At 52.9% G+C, this 22,318-nt stretch overlaps 1 protein-coding gene across 1 annotated transcript in view; it reads right to left on the bottom strand.

The window, feature by feature from the left end:
• The window catches only part of VIL1 (villin 1), a 47,167-nt gene extending 44,517 nt beyond the window's left edge, over window positions 1–2,650 (bottom strand). Inside the window, exon 1 of the mRNA XM_029078390.2 lies at window positions 2,597–2,650. The gene's annotated coding sequence lies outside the window, so the exon portion shown is untranslated. The remainder of the gene's footprint in view (window positions 1–2,596) is intronic.
• Between the last annotated feature and the right edge of the window lie 19,668 nt (window positions 2,651–22,318).

The following is a 22,318-nucleotide window of genomic DNA, read 5'->3' as shown; positions in this document are numbered from 1 at the left end:
GCTTCTGGGATAAATACAAGATAATCGGGAATAGGTCTGCTTATCGTTGTATCGTTCTCTCCCCAGGGCATAGTACAGTGCTCTGCACACAGTAAGAGCTCAATAAATCCGACTGAATGATTGAATCAGGTCGGACACGGTCTCTGTCCCACCCGGAGCCCACAGTCTACGAGACTGCTACAGAATCCCCTTTTTACTGATGAGGAAACCGAGGCTCAGAGAAGACCATGTCACTCCGCTTCTCAAAAACCTCCAGGGGTTGCCAATCAATTCGTATGAAGCAAAACGCCTCACTCTTAGCTTCAAAGCCGTCCATCCCCTCGCCCCCTCCTACCTCACCTCCCTTCTCTCCTCCTCCAACCCAGTCCTCACACTCCGCTCCTCTCACACCAACCTTCTCGCTGGGCCTCCGTCTCGCTTCTCTCACGTCCCACGTCCTACCTCTGCTCCCTTCTCAAATACGACTCTTCTCCCCCGTTCAAAGCCTTACTGAAGGCCCGTCTCCTCCCAGAGGCCTTCCCAGATTAATCCCTGCTTTTCCTCATCTCCCCCTCCCTTCTGCATCACCCTGACTTGCTCCCTTTGTTCTTCCCCCCCTCCCAGCCCCACACCGCTTATGTCCATCTCCGTCATTTATTTCTTTCTCTTCATGTCCGTCTCCCCTCCTCTAGACTGTAAGCTCGTTGTGGACTGGGAATGTGTCCATTGTTGTACTGTACTCTCCCAAGGGCTTAGGACAGTGCTCTGCCCACAGGAAGTGCTCAATAAATATGATTGAATGAAGTGAAGTGATTTGCCCGAGGTCACAGAGCAGACAAGTGGCAGAGCAGGGATTAGAACCCAGGTCCTCTGACTCGCAGGTTTTCCAGTGGCCCGCCGACCCTTGGACCCCAACCCAAGTCTTTCCGCTTTGGGCCTCTGTTCTGATCAGACTCTCCCGCCGCTGCGGACTCCTGTCGCCCGCCCCCTCTCCCCCAGAGGCTCCAGCCTCCAGAGAGGGTGGGGGGTGGTCCCAGGCCTCATAACATCCCCAAATCGTCAGACCTCAGGCCTATCCTCCCTCACCATTTATTCGATCATTCAGTCGTATTTATTGAGCGCTTAGCGTGTGCAGAGCACTTTACTAAACATTTGGGAGAGGACAATACCACATAAACAGACACATTCCTGGCCCACAGAGAGCTTGCGGTCTGGGCTGGGGTGACCGAAGGGGAAACTGAGGCCTGGTTTTGGAGAGAGTGAAACGGTTTGGACCTGGCTAGGTCAAGGACCCAGGAGTTCGGGGCCTCGGCAACCCTGACTGTGTTGACGGCAGGGTGGGGTGGGGAGGGGTCTGCAGCAGGTCACCTACTAGACACTGTGGTGTGAGTTTGGGGGAGTACCCCCGATCCCCCCCACTCCATTGTCCCTCTGGGCCCTGGTACCCCCAGAGAAGCCCACCCCCCCACCCCCAACTCGGATCGCTCTCCTCTCGACTGTAAGCTCACTGTGGGCAGGGAATGTGTCTGTTGTATTGCCCTCTCCCAAGCGCTCAGTACAGTGCTCTGCACAGTCAGCACTCGATAAACACCACTGACTGACTGACTGACTCTGGCCATCTCGTGCCTCTTCCCCCAACGCCAACCTAATGAGGACCGGGTGACCGGGGCGGGCAGGATCCAGGCCTGGAGCTTGAGATTGACCACGCTCGGACCCCTCCGACGGACCCCGGGAGGAGCCGGCGCTGCCCAGAGGCTCTGAGGGGAGGGGGCCGTGCGGGGTAGAGTCACACCGGGAAAGGGTGAGGACTGGCCTCGGGAAGTCCTGCCCGGAGCTAGCTGGGATGTCACAAGGGGTGACCGACTGAGATGTCCAAGCTCACCGCAGGCTGCCCTCCACCATCGACCCCAACGTGCCACTCGTTGTCCCCTGCCCGCTCCCTTCTCCGTCTGCTCCCCTGTCCACCCTCTCCCCGTCCACTCACTCCCCTGTCCGCCCCGTCACCCGTCTGCCCACTCCCCTCTCCATCCGCCCCTCTGTCCGCCTTCTCCCTGTCCACCCTCTCCCCATCCATCCACTCCCCTGTCTGCCCCGTCACCTCTCTGCCCACTCCCCTCTCCGTCCATTCTCTTGTCCACCCTCTCCCCATCCACCGTCTCCCCTGTCCACCCACTCCCCTGTCCACCCGTTCACCTCTCCACCCACTCCCCTGTCCACCTGCTCCTGTTTGCTCACTCCCCACTCCATCTGCTCCCCCATCCACCCGCTCCCCGGTCCACCCCTTCACCTGTCTGCCCTCTCCAATGTCCACCCACTCACCTGTCAGCCCACTCCTCTGTCCACCCACTCCCCTTTCCACCTATCTGCCCCCTGCCATGTCTGCCCACGCCCCTCTCCGTCCGCTCCCGTCTGCCCGTTCACCTGCCTTCCTGCTCTCCTGGCCACCTGCTCCTCTGTTCACCCCTTCCCCTGTCTATCCACTCCCCCTTCCATCCTCTCCCCCTGTCAGCCCTCTGTCCCTGACCACCCACTCACCCGTCTGGCCCTTCCCCTGTCTGCCCACTCCCCTCTCTCCATCCGCTCCCCTGCCCACCCTCTCCCCCTTCTGCCCGCTCACCTGTCCGCCCACTGTGATGGCTCCCAGAGGAAACTGCCAGACTGAAGCTGGGCAGAGGCCTCCCGGAAGAGACCTTTGGTCCCCCTTTCCTCCCCCCCCCCTTCTTCTCCTCCTCCTCCTCCTCCCTTCCTCCTCCTCTCCCTCCTCCTTTCCCTCCCCCTCCTGCTGGCACTGCATTCTCCATATAAGGGCAGCCTGGGCCTTTGGGTGGGGCGAGGCCGGGGTGCAGGTGCCGTTCAGGTCCCCCGAGGCTCATCAGCCTGGCATGGCATAAACGGGCACAGGTGTGCCACCAGTCTGCCCCGCCCCACCCCCCCCCCCCCCCCCCCCCGGCCTCCACCCCAGGCCTGGCGGAGCAAAGATGGGCAGTGCAACTGGGGGGAGGGGGGCTGGTCCCCGACCTCTGCTGGGTCAGTGGGCAGGGCAGGAGGGGGGTTGGGAGTGCCTGGATCCCAGACCAGCCCCCCACCCCTCCATCCATCTAGACTCTCCCGGTTGAGGCAGGAAGAGCCGGAGGTGATCAGGCTTGCCTCAGAGCTAGGACAGCTTTGCCTCTGACCGGTTGGCTCTGCCCTTCACCCACACCTGGCTGACCCAACCCCCCCTCCCCCCCCCCCCCACCTGCTGGACCCAGCTTTCCTGAGGGATTTATGAGGAGTCATAAACCCTGAGGCCTTGTTCCCTGGCCGGCCCCACCCAAGGGCTCCAGGACTCCGGCCTCCCTTTCACCTTCCGGCCCAGGCCCAGCCCTAAAGTCAGAAGCAGGGAGAGTCAGACACACCTCCTCCCTCCCTTCCTCCTCCCTCCTCTTTCAGCCCCCCTCTTCCCTGCCCCCCTCCCGCTCTTCTCTCAGCCTCCCTCCTCCTCTCAGCCTTCCTCCTCTCTAATAATTGTGGTATTTATAAAGCACTTACTATGTGCCAAGCACTGTTCTCAGCACTGGGCTGGATTAAGTTCATCAGGTTGGATACAGTCCCTGTCCCACATGGGGCTCACACTCATCCCCATTTTACAGATTAGGTAACTGAGGTCCAGAGAAGCAAAGCAGCTTGCCCAAGGTCACCGAGCAGACATGTGGCAGAGCAGAGATTAGAACCCAGGTCCTTCTGACTCCCAGGTTCATTCATTCATTCAATCGTATTTACTGAGCGCTTACTGTGCGCAGAGCACTGTACTAAGTGCTTGGAAGTACAATTCAGCAACAGATAGAGACAATCCCTGCCCAACAACGGGCTCATGGTCTGAAAAGGGGAGACAGACAGCAAAACAAAACAGGTCTGTGTTCTATCCACTAAGCCACATTGCTTCTCTGAGCCTCTCTTCCTCTCTCAGCCTCCTACCTCTCTGTCTCTTCACCTCTCTCAGCCTCCCTCATCTCTGTCTTTCCTCCTCTCTCAGCCTCCCTCCTCCCTGTCTCTCCTCCTCTCTCAGCCTCCCTCCTCCCTGTCTCTCCTCCTCTCAGCCTCCCTCCTCCCTGTCTCTCCTCCTCTCAGCCTCCCTCCTCTCTCTCCCCCCTTTCAGCCTCCCTCCTCTCTGTATCTCAGCCTCCCTCCTCCCTGTCTCTCCCCCCTCTCAGCCTTCCTTCTCTTCTCTGTCTCTCCTCCTCCCTCAGCCTCCCTCCTCTCTGCCTCTCAGCCTGTTTCCCTTGGCCTCCCTCCTCTTTGCTCCCTCTTGCTCTCAATCTCCCACCTCTTTTCTATTCAGTCAGCCTCTTTCCTTTCTGTGTCTCCTCTCACATCCTCTCTGTCTCTCAGCCTCTCTCCTGTCTCTCCATTGCCTCCCTCCTCCTCTCTCAGGCTCCCTCCTCTCTGTCTCTCTCCTCCTCTCTCAGCCTCCAGTCTTTCAACCTCCTTTTCTGCTCCTTTCTCGGCCTCCCGGCCTTCCTCCTCCCGTGCCACTGTCCTGCACGTTGTAAGCGCTAAACAAATGCCATTAAAGAAAAAAATCTTCAGTGCACCCCTCCCCGCACCCCGAGTCTTCTCGCATCCGTGGCCCATCACAGAGATTCCAGGGAGGTCCGCAAGAGGAGCTCACCCCCCCACCCACTCCCCTACCCCTAGCCTGGCTCGGAGCAGCAGCCCCTACCACCCTTCTCTTAAACCTCTTTCTTTCTACAGAAACCTCCTCCTTCTACGGAGGAGGAATAATGTTTATTCAGGGCACGTCACCCCCCTCCTCAAAAATCTCCAGTGGTTGCCTATCAACCTCCGAATGAAGCAAAAACTCCTCACCGTTGTCTGTAGAGCTGGTCCATCCCCTTGCCCCCTCCCACCTCACCTCCCTTCTCTTCTCCGTCCCAGCCCGCACACTCCGCTCCTCTGGTGCCACTAACCTCCTCCCTGGGCCTCCATCTCTCCTGTCCCGCCGTCCACCCCTGGCCACGTCCTACCTCTGGCCTGGAAGGCCCTCCCTCCTCTAATCCCACAGACGATGACTCTCCCCACCCTCGAAGCCTTACTGAAGGCCCATCTCCTCCAAGAGGCCTTCCCTGACTAAGCCCCGCTTTTCCTCATCTCCCACTCCCTCTTTGTCACCCTGACTCACTCCCTATGCTCTTCCCCCTCCTCACTGCCCCACAGCTCTTATTTATACATCTGCGATCACATTTATTTATATTGATGTCTGTTTATTTGTATTGATGTCTGCCACTTCCCCTCTGTTCATTCAATAGTATTTATCTAGACTGTGAGTTCTTTGTTGGCCGGGATCGTCTCTCTTTATTGCTGTATCGTACTTTCCCAACTGCTCTGTACAGTGCTCTACACAAAGTAAGTACTCAATTAATATGATTGAATGAAAGAATGAATGAACCTGCCCCCCCAGCCCTAACCCTGAAAGCCAGGGCGCGACCTGGAGTAAGCGGGCCCGATAGATACCGTCGATCGATTTATCGATTGGCTGACGTGCTTGTGTGCGAATTTGTAGATGGACTTTTTCATTCATTCAGTCGTATTTATTGAGCCCTTACTATGTACAGAGCACTGGACTAAGCGCTTGGAAAGTACAATTCAGCAACAAATCCTCTACCCAACAACGGGCTCACAGTCTAATAGGAGGGAGACAGACACCAAAATAGAGCCCGGGCCTGGGAATCATGGGGTCATGGGTTCTAATTCTGGCTCTGCTGGGTGACCTTGGGCAAGTCACTTCACTTTCTGGGCCACAGTTCCCCTGTCTGTAAAATGGGGATGGAAACCGTGAGCCCCACATGGCACAGGGACTGTGTCCAACCTGATTTGCTTGTATTCCCCCCAGTGCTTAGTACAGTGCCTGGCACACAGTAAGCGCTTAACAGATACGACAATCATTATTATTATTATTACTTTCTCTCCAAGTCACTATTAAGGCTGAGAAGATTCACCCATTGGATTCCCCCCCCGCCGACAGCACTTAACAGTGCTTGGCACCCAGTAAGCGCTTAACAGACACCACAGTTATTATTATTATTATTATTACTTTCCCTCAAAGTCTCTACTAATGATGAGAAGATCTACCCATGGGAACCACCCCAGCACTTAATACAGTGCCTGGCACCCAGTAAGCGCTTAACAGACACCACAATTATTATTATTATTATTATTACTTTCCCTCAAAGTCTCTGCTAATGCTGAGCAGATCCACCCATGGGTGCGTGTGAGGCTCAAAAGGCCAAGGCGGGACCAGTGCACAATGAAGGCCTCTTGCCGTGTTTGTCGTGTTTGATGTTTGCAGCACCTGGCCGCTGTTTTCTCTCTCGTCTCCTCCTCTGTCTTTCCGTAGGAAGCTTTTGGTCCGAGGGAGGAGGTCCCTGGAGGCCGGCAGGGCGCCGGGCTGGTCGGTGGGCCTGGGTTGCGGCCCTGTCTGACCTCGTTCATTCATTCAGCCTTATTTATTGAGCGCTTACTGTGTGCCGAGCACTAAAGACCTCATTTTTACCTCATCCATAAAACGCTCGCTCTGCCCTCTTACCTTTCACTTTCCCCCCTCGGCTCTCCACATGGCGGTTGTTAGGGTTGCCTGCTGTTGCTCTTTCTCCTCACTTGTCCCTGTTAAACAATCAACGGTATTTGATTGAGCGCTTGCTAATAGTAATAATAATAATGGGATTTGTTAAGCCCTTACTATGTGCAAAGCACTGTTCTAAGCGCTGAATAATAATGATGGTATTTGTTAAGTGCTTACTTTGTGCCAGGCACTGAACTAAGCGCTGGGGTAGATACAGCAAATCCGGTTGGATCCAGTCCCTGTCCCACGTGGAGCTCATAGTCTTAATCCCCATTTTACACATGAGGCCCAGAAAAGTAAAGTGATTGCCCAAAGTCACACAGCAGACAAGTGGCGGAGCTGGGATTAGAACCCATGACCTTCTGACTCCCAGGCCCGTGTTCTATCTGCAGTGCCATGCTTGCTGTGTGTAGTGCACTGTGCTAAGCACTTAGGAGAGTACAATGATAATGATGCTATTTGTTAAGCTGTGACTTTGGGCAAGTCATTTAACTTCTCTATGCCTCAGTTACCTCATCTGGAAAATGGGGATGAAGACTGTGAGCCCCATGTGGGACAACCTGATTACCTTGTATCTACCCAGCGCTTAGAACAGTGCTTGGCACGTAGTAAGCGCTTAACAAATACCAACATTATTAAGTGCTTACTATATGCCAAACACTGTTCTAAGCTCTGAGCAGCGTGGCTTAGTGGAAGGAGCCCGGGCTTGGGAGTCAGAGGTCGTTGATTCTAATCCTGGCTCTGCCACTAGTCAGCTGGGTGACTTTGGGCAAGTCGCTTCACTTCTCTGGGCCTCAGTTCCCTCATCTGGAAAATGGGAACTAAGACTGTGAACCCCACGTGGGACAACCTGATGACCTTGTATCTACCCCAGAGCTTAGAACACTGCTTGGCACCTAGGAAGCGCTTAACAAATACCATCATCACTGTTCTAAGTGCTGAGCGCTGTTCTATAATAATAATAATTATGATATTTGTTCATTTATTCATTCATTCAATCGTATTTATTGAGCACTTACTGTGTACAGAGCACTGGACTAAATGCATGGAAAGTACAATTTGGCAACAAATAGAGACAATCCCTACTCAACAATGCTTAATAATAATAATGGTGATCTTTGTTAAGCGCTTACTATGTGCAAAGCGCTGTTCTAAGCGCTGGGGGAATACAAGGTGATCAGATTGTCCCACGTGGGGCTCACTGTTTTAATCTCCATTTTACAGATGAGGGAACTGAGGCACAGAGAAGTGAAGTGACTTGCCCAAAGTCACACAGCTGGCGGAGCCAGGATTAGAACCCATGACCTCTGACTCCCAAGCCCGGGCTCTTGCCACTGATCGCTTTCTATGTGCCAAGCACTGTTCTAAGCACCGGGGTAAGGTGCTTAGACTGAATCCCAAGTGCGGGCTCTTGCCACTGCCCATAAGAAGCTTACAGCTAGTGGGGGGAAGACAGACAGTAAAGCGGATTAGGGATAGAGGAAATGATAGAATAGAAGAATATTTACATTAGTATTATGGGGCAGGAGTGGGGATCAAAGTGGCTAAGTGATCCACAACCGAGTTCACAGTCAACTTAGAGCGGAGGGCAGATAGGGGAAGCAGCATAGGGCCCGGGCCTGGGAGTCAGAAGGACCTGGGTTCTAATCCCGGCTCCGTGGCTCGTCTGCTGTGTGACCTTGGGTCGGTCACTTCTCTAAGCATCAGTTCCCTCATCTGTAAAATGGGGATTAAGACCGTGAGCCTCATGGGGGATAGGGACTGTGTCCAACCTGATTATCTAATATACAGTGCTCAGTAGAGTGCCTGGCACATAGTAAGCGCTTAACCACAGTTATTACCAGAGTTATCATTACTAGGGGGAAATAAAGGCTTATGCGGGGAAAGCTTCTTGGAGATGTAATTTTGGGAGGCTTCTGAAGGAGGGGACTGACGGATATGAAGGGGGAAGGCGTGGGCAGGCAGTCGGCGGTGAGATAGATGTCTTGTCTTATGCCGTCAAGTCGTCTCCGACCCATAGCGACGCCGTGGCTCAGTGGAAAGAGCCCGGGCTTGGAAGTCTGTGGTCATGGGTTCGAATCCCAGCTCTGCCCCATGTCAGCTGTGGGACTGTGGGCAAGTCACTTCATTTCTCTCTGCCTCAGTTACTTGGCAGAGATTAACGTAAAATGGAGATTAACGGTGAGCCTCACGTGGGACAACCTGATGACCCTGTATCTACCCAGAACAGTGCTCTGCACATAGTAAGTGCTTAACAAATACCAACATTATTATTATTATTATTATTTCTCCCAGAACGCCCCGCCTCCACCTGCAATCCTTCTGGTGAGATCGAGGTAAAGCAAATAGGTTGGTGTTAAAGGAGTGAAATATGCAGGCTGGGCTGGAGTTGGAAATGGGTGATGTAAGGTAGGAGAGGGTGAACTGATTGAGGGCTTTAAAGCCGATGGTGAGGAGTTTCTGTTTGATGAGGAGGTGGATGGGCAAGCACTGGAGGGTCAGTGGACTGAACGGTGGGTCAGAAAAATGATCCAGGCAGCAGAGTGAAGGATGGACTGGAGAAATGAGTCACAGGAGGCAGGGAGGTCAGAAAGGAGGCTGAGTCGTCGAGACAGGAAATGATTATTTATTCATATTGATGTTATTGATGCCTGTTTACTTGTTATTGATGTCCATCCCCCGCCTTCTAGCCTGTGAGCCCGTTGTGGGCAGGGATAATAATAATAATAATGTTGGTATTTGTTAAGCGCTTACTATGTGCAGAGCACTGTTTTAAGTGCTGGGGTAGATACAGGGTCATCAGGTTGTCCCATGTGAGGCTCACAGTCTTAATCCCCATTTTACAGATGAGGTAACTGAGGCACAGAAAGTTGAGTGACTTGCCCACAGTCACACAGCTGACAAGTGGCAGAGTCGGGATTGTCTCTCTTTGTTGCTGAATTGTACTTTCCAAGCGCTTAGTATAGTGCTCGGCACAAAGTAAGCGCTCAATAAAGACGATTGAATGAACGGACGAATGAATGAGTCCTTGGATCAGCATGGTAGCAGTTGGATGGAGAGGAAAGGGCAGATTCTAGAGATTTTGTGAAGGAACAACTGACAGGATGCGGTGACAGATTGAATGTGTGGGTTAAATAAGAGAGATGAATCAAAGATAATTCCAAGTTCACGGCTCGGGAGACAGGATGGCGGTGCCGTCTACAGTGACAGGAAAATCGGGGGAGGACAGGGTTTGGGTGGGAAGGTGAGGAGTTTTTTCAGACATGTTAAGTTGGGGGTGTCACCGGGACATCCAGGTAGAGCCGTCCTGAAGGCGGGATGAAATGTGAGACTGCGGAGAAGGAGAGAGATCAGGGCTGGAGAGGGAGATTTGGGAATCGTCCACATAGAGATGGAAATTGAAGCTGAGTTCTCCGAGGGAGTGGGTGTAGAAGGAGAACAGAAGGAGGCCCTAAACTGAGCCTTGAGGGACCCCCGTAGTTAGAGGGCGGGAGGCAGAGGAGGAGCCCGTGAAATAGATTGAAAAGGAGCAGTGAGAGAGATAAGAGGACAACCGGGAGAGGACGGTTTCAATAAAGCCAGGGTTGGAAAATTTTTCCAGGAGAAGGGGTTGGCCGACGCTGTCGAGGGAAGCGGAGAGGTCGAGGAGGATTGGGATGGAGTAGGGGCCGTTGGATTGGGCAAGAAGGAGATCATCGGTGACCTTCGAGAGGGCGGTTTCTTTGGAGTAAAGGGGACGGAAGCCAGACCATAGGGGGTTGAGAAGAGAGTGGGAGGAGAGGAGGCGGAGGCAGTTAGGGATGACAACTCACTCCAGGAGTTTTGAGAGACAGCGTAGGAGGGAAACGGGGTGATAACTGGAAGGAGCCACGGGGTCAAGGGAGGGTCTTTTTAGGATAGGAGAGACACAGGCATGTTTGGAAGCAGTGGGGATGGAGCCATTGAAAAGTGCATGGTCGAAGATAATAATTATGGTATTTGTTAAGCGCTTACTATGTGCAGAGCACTGTTCTAAGCGCTTGGGTAGATACAGGGTAATCAGATTGTCCCACATGGGGTTCACATTTTTTAACCCCCATTTTTACAGATGAGGTAACTGAGGCCCAGATAAGTGAAGTGACTTGCCCAAGGTCACACAGCGGAGAAGTGGCAGAGTCGGGATTAGAACCCACGACCTCTGACTCCCAAGCCCGGGTTCTTTCCACTAAGCCAGGCCGCGGATAACGGGTCGGGGAGGGGAGAAGAGAATGGGCAAGTGTTTTCATAAGATGAGAAGGGATGGGGTCGGAAGCACAGGTGAAGGACATAAAATTTGATCGAAGGCCATGAGACGGACTGCCGGGAAGAATGGGAGAGCCAAAAGGGGGGCAGGAAATTTAATCGACCAAGTATACGGCAAAGTCATTAGAGATAAGAAAATGGGGTGTGGGGAGAATCTGGGTTTGGGGAGGAAGTTAAAAGTCAGAAACAGCTGGCATGGGCAAATGAGCATCTGAGTCAATAAGGACAGAGTAATGTTGCCGGGAAGGAGGAGAGAGCAGAGTTAAGCAGCTGAAGATGAATCTCAGATGGATGAGGTCAGTCCGGTGTCTGGATTTCTGCCGGCAGGGCTCCGCAGCTTACATATAAGAGCGGAGAAAGTGGACCATGGAGGTGATCCAGGACTGCGGTTTGGTGGTAAAGCGCTTAGTACAGTGTTCTGTACACAGTAAGTGCTCAATAAATACGATTGAATGAATGGTATGAGATCAGCGGAGGGACAGTCGGAGGGAGGGAGTTGAGTCCAGTGGAGAGGTTAACAGATACCGTAATTATTATAATAACGATGTTGGTATTTGTTAAGCGCTTACTATGTGCCGAGCACTGTTCTAAGCGCCGGGGTAGACACAGGGGAATCAGGTTGTCCCACGTGGGGCTCACAGTCTTAATCCCCATTTTCCAGATGAGGTCACTGAGGCACCGAGAAGTGAAGTGACTTGCCCAGAGTCACACAGCTGACAAGTGGCCGAGCCAGGATTCGAACCCATGACCTCTGACTCCAAAGCCCCTGCTCTTTCCACTGAGCTGTGCTGCTTCTCATTATTGTTGAGCATGTGGATTTCTGGCTTCAAAGCCGTCCATCCCCTTGCCCCCTCCTACCTCACCTCCCTTCTCTCCGCCTACAGCCCAGCCCGTACACTCCGCTCCTCTGCCGCTGCTAATGGTCCCTCGTTTCCACCTGTCCCGCCGTCGACCCCCGGCCCACATCCTACCTCTGACTTGGAACTCCCTCCCTCCTCACAGCCTCCAAACTACCTCTCTTCCCCTCTTCAAAGCCCTACTGAGAGCTCACCTCCTCCAGGAGGCCTGCCCAGGCTGAGCCCTCCTTTCCCTCCGCTCTTCCTCATTCCCCCTACTCCCTCCCACTGCTCTTCCCCCTTCCCCTCCCCACAGCACTTGTATATATTTGTACATATTTATTGCTCTGTACTTAACAAATTACTTAACAAATACCACAATAATTACAGCGCGTCTTAGGGGTAAGGCCTCGGGTTTGGGAGTCAGAGGCTGTGGGTTCTAATCCCGGCTCTGCCACTTGTGAGCTGTGTGACCTTGGGCAAATCACTTCACTTCTCTGTGCCTCAGTGACCTCATCTGTGAAATGGGGATGAAGACTGGGAGCCCCATGGGGGGACAATCTGATTACCTTGTATCTACCCCAGCACTTAAAACAGTGCCAGTCACATAGTAATAAAATAATTAATTTTATTAATGATGTGCATTTATCTATGGCTCTATCTATTTGGATGGTAGTGATGCCTGTCTACTTGCTTTGTTTTGTTGTTTGTCTCCCCGTTCAAGACTGTGAGCCCGTCGTTGGGTAGCGATTGTCTCTATCTGTTGCCAAATTGTACTTTCCAACCTCTTAGTCCAGGGCTCTGCACACAGTAAGCGCTCAATAAATACGATTGAATGAATGAATGAGGAGAAGGTAGGGTGGGTACGGAAACCAAGTGGGATGTGATGACTTTGGAAAATCGGAGGGGTTCAAGCGATCGGAGGTCTCTGTCGGGGAGCGGGACGGATTCGGGGGAAGGGGTGTGTGGGAGAGATTGTGGTCTCCTAGAGGGATTTCAGAATTGGTGAGGGTAGAGATTGGGCAGCGGTTGGAGACGACGATGGGGAGCGGGAGAGGTGGGGTGGAGCGGGAGGCCGGTGGAGTTGAGGAGAGATAGAAGGCGGCCTGCGGGGAACATTCCCATGATGTAGGAGTCCCCGAGGATCAGTGTAATAATAATAATGTTGGTATTTGTTAAGCACTTACTATGTGCAGAGCACTTTTCTAAGCGCCACGATAGATGCGGGGTAATCAGGTTGCCCCACATGAGGCATACAGTCTTAATCCCCGTTTTACAGATGAGGTCACTGAGGCACAGAGAAGTGACTTGCCCACAGTCACACAGCTGACAAGTGGCAGAGTCGGAATTCGAACCCATGACCTCTGACTCCCATGCCCAGGCTCTTTCCATTGAGTCACACTGCTTCTCTAGGAACTCAGGAACTAGGAACTCTAGGAACTGTAGGAACTGAGAGAGAAAGAAGGATAGAGAGAAAGGCATCAGAATGGTTCAAAGTGGTTTAGAGTAGCAGCACGGCCTAGTGGCATGAGCACAGAGAGTCAAAGGACGTGGGTTCTGATCCCGGCTCCGCCACTTGTCTGCTGTGTCACCTTGAGCAGTCACTTCACTTCTCTGTGCCTCAGTTCCTTCATCTGTAAAACGGGGATTAAGACTGTGAGCCCCATGTGGGACAGGGACTGTGTCCAACCTGATTACCTTATTATTACCTGATTATGAAACAGCGTGGCTCAGTGGAAGGAGCCTGGGCTTGGGAGTCAGAGGTCATGGGTTCTAATCCCGGTTCTGCCGCTTGTCAGCTGTGTGACCATGGGCAAGTCACTTAACTTCACTGGGTCTCAGTTCCCTCATTAGTAAAATGGGGATGAAGACTGTGAGCCCTACATGGGACAACCTGATGACCTTGTATCTTCCCCAGTGCTTAGAACAGTGCTCGGCACATAGTAAGAGCGTAACAAATACCAACATTATTATTATCATTACATACCACAGCGCTTAAAACAGTGCCAGTCACATAGTAAGCACTTAACAAATACCACAATAATTACAGCATGTCTTAGGGGTAAGGCCTCGGGCTTGGGAGTCAGAGGTTGTGGGTTCTAATCCCGGCTCTTCCACTTGTGAGCTGTGTGACCTTGGGCAAATCACTTCACTTCTCTGTGCCTCAGTGACCTCATCTGTGAAATGGGGATGAAGACTGGGAGCCCCATGGGGGACAACCTGATTACCTTGTATCTACCCCAGCACTTAAAACAGTGCCAGTCACATAGTAAGCACTTAACAAATATCATAATAATAATTATTATTTCTATTAATACTAATAATCCCAGCTCTGCCACATGAAAGGTGGAGGTGGGGTCTGAAGGGGGGCTAAACAGTGGCGTCCTCTAGACGATAAGCTCACTGCGGGCAGGGGACGTTTCTGCTTACTGTTCTATTGTCCTCTCCCAAGCGATCAGTACAGCGCTCTGCCCACAGTAAGTGCTCAATAAATTTGACTGAATGAATGAACAGGGTCAAGTAATTAGAGAATTGAGGTGAGCAGAGCTTTGCTGCTCAGAGATTGACGACGGCCCGGAACCCGGGCGTCCGGGATGCGTTCTCGCCGTCGGGTGTCGAGTCTGGTCCGTCAGGGAGGCCGGCGGGGGCGGAGGAGGAGCCGGACGTGGCGTCCGTGTCGGGTCCGGCTCGGGCGGCCGGAGAGGAGGTGGGATGACCGACGCCATGGCTCTGTCGGCCTTTAGTCCGGCCTGGGGCCCGGCGCCTCCCGCCACCTCCCCCGCCACGCTCCGTCCGACCGTCTCCACCCAACAGGCCCGCCTTCTTCACTCCGTTCTCTACCTGCCAGCTGTGTGACTTTGGGCAAGTCACTTCACTTCGCTGTGCCTCAGTTACCTCATCTGTAAAATGGAGATTAAAACTGTGAGCCCCATGTGGGACCAGCTGATCACCTTGTATCCCCCCAGCGCTTAGAACAGTGCTTTGTACATAGCAAGCGCTTAACAAATACCACCATTATTATTATTACTTCCTTGTCCCTCATGGCGTCATAGGTCAGCGGGCTGCCTAGGAAGCAGCCCCTGGCCTAGTGGTTAGAGCACAGGACTGGGAGTCAGAGGTCCTGGGTTCTACTCCCGGCTCTGCCACTTAATAATAATAATAATAATGTTGGTATTTGTTAAGCGCTTACTATGTGCAGGGCACTGTTCTAAACGCTGGGGGAGATACAGGGTCATCAGGTTGTCCCACGTGAGGCTCACAATCTTCATCCCCATTTTACAGATGGGGTAACTGAGGCACAGAGAAGTGAAGTGACTTGCCCACAGTCGCACAGCTTACTTGCCTGCTGTGTGGCCTTGGGCAAGTCACTTCACTTCTCTAGGTCTCAGTTCCCTCATCTGGAAAAAGGGGTCTTAAGACTGTGAGCCCCCTGTGGGACACGGACTGCATCCAGCCCAGTTTGCTCGTATCCACCCCAGAGCTTAGGACAGGGCTTAACAAGCATCACAATTATTATTATTATTATCACTAATAATAATAATCCCAGCTCCGCCACCTGTCTGCTCTGTGATCTAGGGCAAGCCACCTTGCTTCCCTGGGCCTCAGTTGCCTCACCTGTAAAATGGGGATGAAGAGTGGGAGCCCCACGTGGGACAGGGACTGGGTCCAACCTGATTAACCTTTGTGGCGTGGCTTAGTGGAAAGAGCCCGGGTTTGGAAGTCAGAGGTCATGGGTTCTAATCCTGGCTCCGCCACCTGCCAGCTGTGTGACTTTGGGCAAGTCACTTCACTTCTCTGGGCCTCAGTGACCTCGTCTGTAAAATGGGGATAATAAGGTTGGTATTCGTTAAGCGCTTACTATGTGCAGAGCACTGTTCTAAGCACTGGGGTAGATACAGGGTCATCAGGTTGTCCCACGTGAGGCTCACAGTTAATCCCCATTTTACAGATGAGGTAACTGAGGCCCAGAGAAGTGAAGTGACTTGCCCACAGTCACACAGCTGACAAGTGGCAGAGCCGGGAGTCGAACTCATGACCTCTGACTCCGAAGCCCAGGCTCTTTCCACTGAGCCACGCTGCTTCCCAAGGCTGAAGACTGGCAGCCCCACGGGGGACAACCTGATGACCTTGTATCAACCCCAGCGCTTAGAACAGTGCTTGGCACAGAGTAAGCGCTTAACAAATACCATAATAATTATTATTATCTATCCCAGTGCTTAGAAGAGTGCCTGGCACATAGTAAGCGCTTAACAAGTACTATTATTATTTCCTTGTCTAGCATGGCCTCATTGGCCCAGCGCTTAGAACAGTGCTTGGCAACTATTAAACGCTCAACAAATACCGTAATATAATAACAATCGGTCAGGGGGCTGCCAAGGTAGTGGAATTTTGTCTGGACATTTAGCTCCGGGTTGGCAAAACGCGGGGGGTGGGTGCGTGCAGGTGCACGCGTGCACACGGCCCAGTTTTCTCGAGACCTGGCAGGCCCCGTAGTGCCTGGCTGATTTGGTGAGGCATTTGCATATCTACCTGGGTGTGTACCTCGAGGGCACGGTTATCTGCATTCGGCAACTCCCCAGTGACTTCTTTAGGACTTTGGATGATGTTCAAAGTTTTTGGATTTGAAAGAGGTTCCCAGAGGAGGGGAGATGTACCCTGACACCTGTCTCCAAACTGCTCGTTTCCCCCTCCAGCATGGCTGCCTAGAGCCAGGTTGACCAGGCCCAGTGCCCCCCCGCACAACCCTATAATAATAATGATAATAATGAAGGTATTTGTTAAGCGCTTACTCCGCCCCGCCCCCCGCACAGCCCCATAATAAGAATAATAATGTTGGTATTTGTTAAGCGCTTACTAGGTGCAGAGCACTGTTCTAAGCGCTGGGGGAGATACAAGGTCAGCAGGTTGTCCCACATGGGGCTCACTGTCTTCATCCCCATTTTAGAGATGAGGTCACTGAGGCCGGGAGAAGTTAAGTGATTTCTAGACTGCGAACCCGTTGCTGGGTAGGAATTGTCTCTATCTGTGGCCGAATTGTACTTCCCAAGCGCTTAGTCCAGTGCTCTGCACACAGTAAGCGCTCAATAAATACGATTGAATGACTTGAATGAATGAATGAATTTGCCCAAAGTCACACGGCTGACAAGTGGAGGAGTTGGGATTAGAACCCACGACCTCTGACTCCCAAGCCCGAGCTCTTTCCACTGAGCCATCCCTATCTTACTCCATCGGCCCCGGGGACCGGATCAGAGCGATTTCTCGTCCCGCACGGCCTCCCATCGCGGCTGCCTAGACCCGTCCGACTAGGCCCGGCCCCATGGCGTAGTGAATACAGCCCGGGCCTGGGAGTCAGGAGGTCACGGGTTCTAATCCCGACTCTGCCACTTGTCTGCTGTGTGACCTTGGGAGAAGCAGCATGGCTCAGTGGAAAGAGCCCGGGCTTGGGAGTCAGAGATCATGGGTTCGAATCCCGGCTCTGCCACTTGTCAGCTGTGTGACTGTGGGCGAGTCGCTTCACTTCTCTGGGCCTCAGTGACCTCATCTGTAAAATGGGGATGAAGACTGGGAGCCTCACGTGGGACAACCCGAGGGCCCTGTATCTCCCCCAGCGCTTAAAACAGTGCTCGGCACATAGTGAGCGCTTAACAAATACCAACATGATTACTTCACTTCTCTGGGCCTCAGTTCCCTCATCTGTAAAATGGGGATGAAGACTGTGAGGCCCATGCGGGACAGAGATTGTGTCCAACCTGATTGGCCTGTATCTACCCCAGCACCTAGTACGGTGCCTAGTACATAGTAACCGCTTAACAAATACCACAATTATTATTATTATTATTACCCCTGCCTCACTCCATCGGCCCCAGGGACTGGCTCAGACCGGTCGTTGCCCCTCCATCATGGCTGCTTAGACCCGGCTGACCAGGCCAGGTCTCCGTGTACATCGCTGCCTTACTTCATCATTCATTCATTCATTCAATAGTATTTATTGAGCGCTTACTATGTGCAGAGCACTGGACTAAGCACTTGACCCTGGGGACCGGCTCACCCTGGGTTCCCCTCCCCCCGCCGTCTTTCATTCATTCAATCGTATTTATTGAGCACTTACTGTGTGCAGAGCACCGTACTAAAAGAAGCAGTGTGGCTCAGTGGAAAGGGCACGGGCTTGGGAGTCAGAGGTTGTGGGTTCTAATCCCGGCTCCGCCACTTGTCTGCTGGGTGACGCTGGGCAAGCCACTTCACTTCACTGTGCCTCAGTGGCCTCATCTGTAAAATAGGGATGAAGACTGTGAGCCCCATGTGGGACAAGCTGATGATCTTGTATCCCCCCCAGCACTTAGATAAGTGCCTGGCACACAGTAACCACTTAACAAATATCATTATTATTATTATTATTATTATTTCTAAACACTTGGGAGTGTACAATACAGCAAAAACAGCCACGTTCCCCACCCACAATGGGCTTGCTGTCTAGATCATAATAATAATATAAGCCCTCATTAAATACTATTGAATGAATGAATAATAATGGTGGTATTTGTTAAGCGCTTACTATGTGCAGAGCACTGTTCTAAGCACTGGGGGGTAGAAGGTGATCAGGTTGTCCCACGTGGGGCTCACAGTTTCAATCCCCATTTTACAGATGACGTAACTGAGGCACAGAGAAGCGAAGTGACTCGCCCATAGTCACACAGCTGACAAGGGGCAGAGCCGGGATTCGAACCCATGACCTCTGACTCCCAAGCCCGGGCTCTTTCCACTGAGCCAACGCTGCTTCTCTGCCTAGACCCAGGTGACCGGGCCTGTTCCCCCCACAACCTCCCCGCCTCACTCTACCAGCCCCGGCTCAGACGGGGCCCCCGCCAGCCAGGAGGCCGCGAAGCCGGCTCGGGATCTCGATGAGCTTTTCCGGGCTGCCAAATCCGTGAAACCATTTCCATCTGAGAAGCGGCACGGCCTAGCGGATAGAGCACGGGCCTGGAAGTCAGAAGGATCTGGGTTCTAATTCCAGCTCTGCTGCTTGTCTGCTGTATCACCTTGGACAAGTCACTTCACTTCTCTGGGCTTCGGGTTCCTCATCTGTAAAGTGAGGATGAAGACCGTGAGCCCTATGTGGTACGTGGCCTGCGTCCGACCCCATACCTTGTATCCACCCCAGCGCTTAGTACAGTGCCTGGAAAGAGCTTAACAAATACCACAATTTATTATCATCATTTACATTTCCGGGTATCAAGTAATAGTAATGGTATTTATTAGGCATTTCCTGCGTGCTATACACACAGGGAAGCAGCGTGGCTTAGTGGATAGAGCATGGGCCTGGGAGTCAGGAGGACCTGGGTTCTAATCCTGCCTCCACCACTTCTGTGCTGGATGACTGGGCAACCTCACCTCACTTCTCTGTGCCTCAGTTCCCTCTTCTGTAAAATGGGGATTAAGCCTGTGAGCCCCACGTATGATAAGGACCAGGTCCAACCTCACTATTCATTCATTCAGTCGTATTTATTGAGCTCTTACTGTGTGCAGAGCGCCGTACTAAGCGCTTGGAAAGTACAATTCAGCAACAGATAGAGACCATCCCTACCCAACAACGGGCTCACAGCTTGTATAGTAAGTATGGCATTTGTTAAGTGCTTACTTACTGTGTGCCAGGCACTGTTCTAAACGCTCGGGCAGATACAAACAATCTACCTTGGTGCAGTGCCCGGAACCGCAAGCTCAGTGTAGGCAGGGAATGTGTCTGTTTATTGTTATACTGTCCTCCCCCAAGCGCTTACCACAGAGCTCTGCACACAGTAAGCGCTCAATAAATACGATTGCCGGGCTAAGTGCTTAACAAGTATTATTAAAAAAGAAAAAGTTCCCCTGTGAGCATAAGTCTGCGGGACCTAAGACCCGAAGTCCCAGCCAGACTGGACCTAAAAAACACCATCCCTCGTTGGGTTGTCTTATCGAACGTTGGCAGTGCCTGGTTTTGTTTTCTCTTTTGCCTCCTTGCCTCTCATTCCTCACGAAGCTTTTGCTCAGAGGGCCGCTTCTTACCTTTATTGTTGTATTGTCCTCTCCCAGGCGCTTATCACAGAGCTCTGCGCACAGTAAGCACTCGATAATTCCGACTGACGGGCTAAGCGCTTAACAAGTATTATTAAAAAGGAAAAAGTTCCCCTGTGAGCATAAGTGTGCAGGACCCAAGACCCAAAGTCCCAGCCAGACTGGACCTAAAAAACACCATCCCTCGTTGGGTTGTCTTATCGAACGTTGGCAGTGCCTGGTTTTGTTTTCTCTTTTGCCTCCTCGTCTCTTTCCTCACGAAGGTTTGGCTCAGAGGGACACTTCTTACCTCATAAGCGTGTGTCACATTAGTTTGTCCTAAGCGGTTTGACTTGCAGTTTCCGGCTGGGCCGCCGCGCTAAGCTTCGCGTCCCTCGAACGCTTCCTCCCGGTTTTCCGATCCCTTGGGTGTCCGCCTGGTGGGTCTTGGGATCTCCCGCCTTGGCTCGGTCTCCCCGCGGGTGCCGCCCCGCCAGAGCCGTGTTCAGACGAGGGGATCTCGGACGCCGCGGTAACTGACCGCCGTCCAGAACCTCTTTGCCCGTGACCCGGTCTCGCCATCCGATATTGAGCCCGGCCCGTCGGTGACGTCGATGGGATTCGCGGAGGAGCGGGAAGGGGTGCCTGACTGCCCTTCGACTCCCGGTCGAGAACGCATTCATTCATTCAGTCATACTTATTGAGCGCTTACCGTGTGCACAGCACTGTACTAAGCGCAAGGGAGAGTAAAATAGAAACAGATTCATTCCCTGCCCACGAGTTCCCTTCATTCACCCTCCCCACAGCACATAGGTATAGATCTCTAATTTACTTATTTAATCTATTTATTTATTTCTATTAATGTCTGTCTCCCCCTTTAGACCGTGAGCTCGTGGGCAGGGAATGCGTCAGTTGTTTTATTGTACTTTTCCAGGTGCTTAGTACAGTGCTTTGCACACGGTAAGCGCTCAACAAATATGATTGAATTTACTCACCTCTCCCTCAGCCCTGCAGCACTTAGATCCTTATCCTTCATTTACTGATTCATGTCTGTCTCCCCCTCAAGACTGTAAGCTCCTTGTGGGCAAGAACGGGCCTACGAACTGTTCAATTAATAATGAGGGTATTCGTTAAGCGCTTACTATGTGCCGAGCACTGTTCAATTGTCCTCTCCCAAGCGCTTAGTTCAGTGCTCTGCACCCGGTAAGCGCTCAGTAAACTTGATTGATTTCTGGAGAAGCACACCGAATTGTACTTTCCAAGCGCTTAGAAGAGTGCTCCGCACGCAGTAAGCGCTCCATAAATACGATCGAGTGAATGAATGAATGAATGAAACACTTACGGTGTGCCAAGCACTGTGTTAAGTGCTAGGGTCAGTTTAAAGAATGTGAGTTGACACGGGCCCCCTCCCACACAGACCCGTCCCAATCCATAAGTGGAGAATGGGTTTCTTATTGCAAAGATGAGGAAACTGAGGCCCAGAGAGGCGAAGTGACTCACCCGAGGTCACAAAGCAGGTCAGTGGAAGAGTTCATTCATTCATTCAATAGTATTTATTGAGCGCTTACTATGTGCAGAGCACTGTACTAAGCGCTTGGGATGAACAAGTTGGCAACAGATAGAGACGGTCCCTGCCGTTTGACGGGTTGGGATTAGAACCCAGGCTTCCTGCCTCCCAGGCTCGAAGCCTCAGGTGGCATCTACTAGGGGGATGGGTTGAGATTCAGAGACCTGGCTTGAGGGGAGAAGCAGGCGGGAACTGGGGTAGACGGTGAGGAGTCAATGAGCCTGAGGGAAGGAGCAGGCAGGAGCACAGCCCGGGCCTGGGAGTCTAATGGGTCATGGGTTCTAATCCTGCCCTGCCACTGTCTGCTGTGTGACCTTGGGTAAATCACTTCATTTCTCCAGGCCTCAGTGAGCTCATCTGTCAAAAGGTGATTGAGACTGGAACAGGGACTGTGCCCAACCCGATTTGCTTGTATCCACCCCAGCGCTTAGGACAGTTCCTGGCACACACTAAGCGCTTAGGAAATTCCATAATAATAATATGATGGTGATGAGGGGGTCTGAGGACCGGAGGGGAGAAGCAGGTGGGACTAGGGGCAGATGATGAGGGGTTTGAGGGCCGGAAGGAGAAAAGCAGGAGGGAGTTGGGGTAGATGGTGAGGGTCTGAGAGCCGGAGGCAGGGGGAGAGAAGCAGGCGGGATCTGGGGCAGACGGTGAGGGGGCTGTGAGCCCAAGGGGAGAAGCAGGCGGGAGCTGGGGCAGACGGGGAGGGGTCTGTGGGCCGAGGGCACTGGCCGGCCAGTAGGGAGGACGCCGAGCCGGAGGGACGTCAAGGGGTCATCCAGTCCAGCCCCCTCCCCGGGGCGGGGCACTTACCTGGTCAGCCGGACTGACCGATGTGTGTCCGCTGGCTGCTCGCATCCCTGGCCGTGTTGGGGTCACCCTCCCCTCCCCGGGGGAAGAGAGGGGTCACGTCGGCTGTGGCCAGCTGGGCGGGGGCAGGGCACCTTCTCCCGGGACTCCCGCGGCTGCCAGCCACTGGGCTACAAAGCCGGGGCCGTGGGGGCGGGATGGGGCCGAGGCAGG

Source organism: Ornithorhynchus anatinus, chromosome 1 (assembly GCF_004115215.2).
Source record: "Ornithorhynchus anatinus isolate Pmale09 chromosome 1, mOrnAna1.pri.v4, whole genome shotgun sequence".
NCBI classification, from domain to species: Eukaryota; Metazoa; Chordata; class Mammalia; order Monotremata; family Ornithorhynchidae; genus Ornithorhynchus; species Ornithorhynchus anatinus.
This window is presented reverse-complemented; position numbering and strand designations above follow the sequence as displayed.